The sequence below is a fragment of the Chenopodium album genome, chromosome 9, assembly GCF_948465745.1.
Source record: "Chenopodium album chromosome 9, dcCheAlbu1.1, whole genome shotgun sequence".
Taxonomy (NCBI): Eukaryota; Viridiplantae; Streptophyta; class Magnoliopsida; order Caryophyllales; family Amaranthaceae; genus Chenopodium; species Chenopodium album.
Window position 1 is genome coordinate 15,702,610 of NC_137842.1, and position 4,228 is coordinate 15,706,837.

Consider the following 4,228-nt stretch of genomic DNA (forward strand, 5'->3'; position numbering starts at 1 on the left):
TCAATCTCCGATTTATTTGCAATTGAATCAATCGGTTCATCATCTTCAAATATAATGTTTTGTTCGCCTTCAAGATTGAAACTCAATCTTTCAACGGGAGGAGTTTTCTAATGAATATTAAATCCAAATATTCTCCAAACTGCTTCACATGGAGAAAAGTACCTATTTATTGAAATAGTATGTATAAGAGTGCATTTAAAAAAATTTAGATAACTAACTTACCGAGTACTATTCAATATATATCTATATATAGATAGTTAATTGAGACATGTAGGTGTGTAGCTTTATTAGATAGTTAATTGAGACATGTAAGCATGTAGCTATATTGTTGATGACGTATACTTAGACTACAATGTATAGGCACCTTTTTTTTAGAACGAGTAATCGGAGCCATATATTGATAATGATAATTTATCCATGAGTACATATGGAGCAACCTCACAAGGACTTTGGTTCTCCCAAATTTGTTCACTACCAAAAGGCATTAAGCGATCAAGATTATGAGCCACTACATTGCCACTACGCTTAACATGACTCCAATTAACAAAATTTAAAGAAGAACTGAAGAAAAGAATATCAACTAAGAGAGAATCTAGATCAGAGAAGAAGATAGAGCCCTTGCACAACCGTTTAATGAGGACTTCACAGTCGGTTTCGATGATGATATGCGACAGATCAAAGCGCTTGGCTAACCTCAGAGCAAGAAGCACAACCTTCCTCTCGGTAATGATAGGAGGCCAGTGAACCCTGTACCTGATCCCTCCGTATATTTTCTTCGAGTAAGCCATATAATCAACAACTAGACGAGAGACGCGATCAATAATTGTGGGATGATACAATTCCTTGTCATTAAAAACCATTTTCATTCCTTCTGAACCATATATTCCACAAAAGAAAAGCTCCCCTACATTTCTTCTTATTGTCCAGCTTTGACCATGAGACAATTAAATCCAGAAAAGACATTCCACAAGGCCAAGTAGACATCTCAACGCAAAAAATCATACTTTAAGAGTAGCAAAACTAAAATATTAACAATCTAACTTTTAATTCCAATACCACATACGACAAATCCAAAACACCTAAAAAAAACTTCATATTAGCCAAAAAATAGTAGATTTTCTCCAACTAAAAATATAAAATATGAAAAATATTCATAAAATATTAGTTTTGAATTATTTTTTTTTTAAAAAAATCAAATCATAGCCATTGTCTGGTTAATCCATATAGAAAAAATAAATAAATAAAAAATTATTGTACCAATACAATACTACTTTATGTACATACGAAGTATAAAATTACGAGCTCTAGGTGTTGCATCATCAAAATACCTTTATTTTACAGTCATAGTGCTCTAGGTGTTGCATCATCAAAGCTGCAAAATACCTTTATTTCCTTCTCAACATAGTGCACTAGGTGTTGCATCATCAAAGCTGGAAAATTTATCTTAATTTTTTTTTACATATTCAAAATTAAGGCCATATCCAAATAACAGAGTTTATTTTTCTTTTTTGCTCTAGGAACTATGGATTTTTTCACAAGATTGAACAATAATTTATGTAGAGGAGACAATTCATTATGATTCATAACACTCACACCCTTCCTACCACCTAAATAGCTGATTACTTTAGTCTTAGTGTGTCTAGCAACCTTAATAGTCACTGCCCCTTCATATAGATGTCAAACCCCTCACAAGGAATCTGCAACATATATATAGTTCCTAACCTCAGGATCAAATTCTATATCCACCCCATTGATTTTACTAAAGCACATTCCCTCTTCAAACACACTTTCTTTGAAAAATTCATCCATAGCTAAAGGATATAAGTAAGAAATCCACACTTTGACACCCACGATTCCGTAACGAATTTTTAGCTTTCACCAAAAACAGAACTTTCCACCCCTGAAATTTTATTAGATCTAGAAATTCCAGAAAATTCACTTTCCTACACCAATCAAAGTCTATTATGTAGCCTACAACATACCTTTCAACCTGTTTCCCCAAAGCTTTCTGATCATCTTCCCCCTCAAAGTCGTCCTTTTTCCTCCCATAGCATCAACTTCCTCCATTTGTTCTTTGAGAGACTTCTCAGCTTTCTCTGCTTTTATCATTTTCCTTGCATTGAGTCGGTCTATGACATTGGGTAAGCTTGCAGTTGAAGAGGTCTCGATTTCTTCAATTTCCTTTGGCTTGGTATTTTTGATTTATGAGGTGAGAGATACCATAATATCGAGAATTACCATGGCAATTGGCTGTATGGTAGTTGGATCTTGTGTTTTGGTGGGTGAATTTTCGATTTGGTCTTTAAGGTTTTGGTTTTCGGATTCCAAGGTTAGGGATGGTTTAGCTGTAATATTATTTTTGTTGTTGAGAGAGAGTTTCAGGTTTAATGTGATTTGACATATGTGGTTGGGTGAGTATTTATAGTGAAGGTAATTATATGAGGCAGTATGTGGAATGTGAAGAGATACATTTTTGGAATAATGCATTTACTTTAATTTTAAAATAGTTTATCCAGATGGATTTTCGAATTCAATATTTATCTTTTCACAAATTTTGAGATAAAAGTTTTAGTTTATAAATATTAAATATTTTGAAAAAGGAATTTAGAAAGAAACATCCAAGAACGTGCCACATACATGTCTACATTAACTTGAAAATTATGTACACTCTCTTAAGTAATAATTGCAATGACCTCCAAGAATTTACCAACGATGACATTTCGGTTATGTTTATCACACCAAGTTTGTGATAGATGTTTTATTTCTTCTAATTGATCATGTAATTGACAACGCCATATCTGGGAACTTTAATTACAATCAATTCAACTTGATCATCCCAAGTTCCAGTCATATTTACTCAAAGCGTTCTCTGCTCAAAGGGTTAGTTAGAATATAAGCAATTTGATTCTTAGTTGAACAAAATAATAACTTAATATTGCCTTTTTCCACATTATCTTTCAAAAAATGATGTCTATTGTGGATATGCTTAACCTTAGAGTGTTGCACTGGATTTTTTGATATACAGATAGCACTTGTATTGTCACAATAAATTGGAACACATTCAAATTTTAAACCAAAATCACGTATTTGTTGTTTTATCCACAGCATTTGTGAGCAACATGCAGCAACAAATACATATTCAGCTTCTACTGTGGACAAAGCAACAATATTTTGCTTCTTAGAACCCCAAGAAACTATTCATGGTCCAAGGAATTGTGTCACAATTGACGGGTTCTTTTTGTTAACTAAATCACCTACATAGTCGGCATCAGTGTATCCTACCAAATCAATTGACTCATTTAACGGATAGTATAGGCATAAGTCATCAGTTCCTTTTAGACACTTCAGTATCCTCTTAACTTCTTTAAGATGTGATTCTTTTGGATTTGCTTGGAATCTTACACATAGTCCTACATTGAATGATAGGTCAGGTCTACTAGCAGTTAAATATAGTAAGGAACCTACCATACCTCGATACATATATCTTCTGATCTATGCAAGTCCCACCTGAGTCTTCATCCGGCCTGATGTTAGTTCCCATAGGTGATCTAATAACCTTGGAACTTTCCATCTGGTACTTCTTCACGAGTTCCTTCACATATTTTTGCTGGTGAATCATTACCCTCTCTTGGTTTATTTAATTTGCAGACCAAGAAAGTAATTCAGCTCACCCAACATGCTCATTTCAAACTCTCCACTCATAAGGTCGGCAAAATACTTTCACAAAGTTTCGTTAGTTGCACCAAAAATAATATCATCAACATAATTTTGCACAGCTAAAATGTCAGTTCATTTATATTTCAAAAACAATGTTTTGTCTATTTTACCACGTTTAAAATCTTTATCTAACAGGAACTTGGAAAATCTCTCGTACCATGCTCTTGGTGCTTGTTTCAGCCCATAAAGTGCTTTATTCTGTTTATAAACATGATCCGAGAATTTTGGATTTTCAAATCCAGGTGGTTGTTCCACATAGACGTCCTCTTGTAAGAGTTCATTCAAGAATGTATATTTGAAGTCCATTTGGAACAACTTAAAACCTATGAAAGCTGCAAAAGCAATAAGAATGCATATATCTTCTAACCTGGCAACTGGTGTAAACGTCTCATCAAAGTCTATGCCTTCTTTTTTATTGTACCCCTTGATAACCAACCTAGCTTTGTTTCTTACAATGATTCCATGTTCATCAAGATTTTTCCTATATACCCATTTTAGACCTATGCCATTC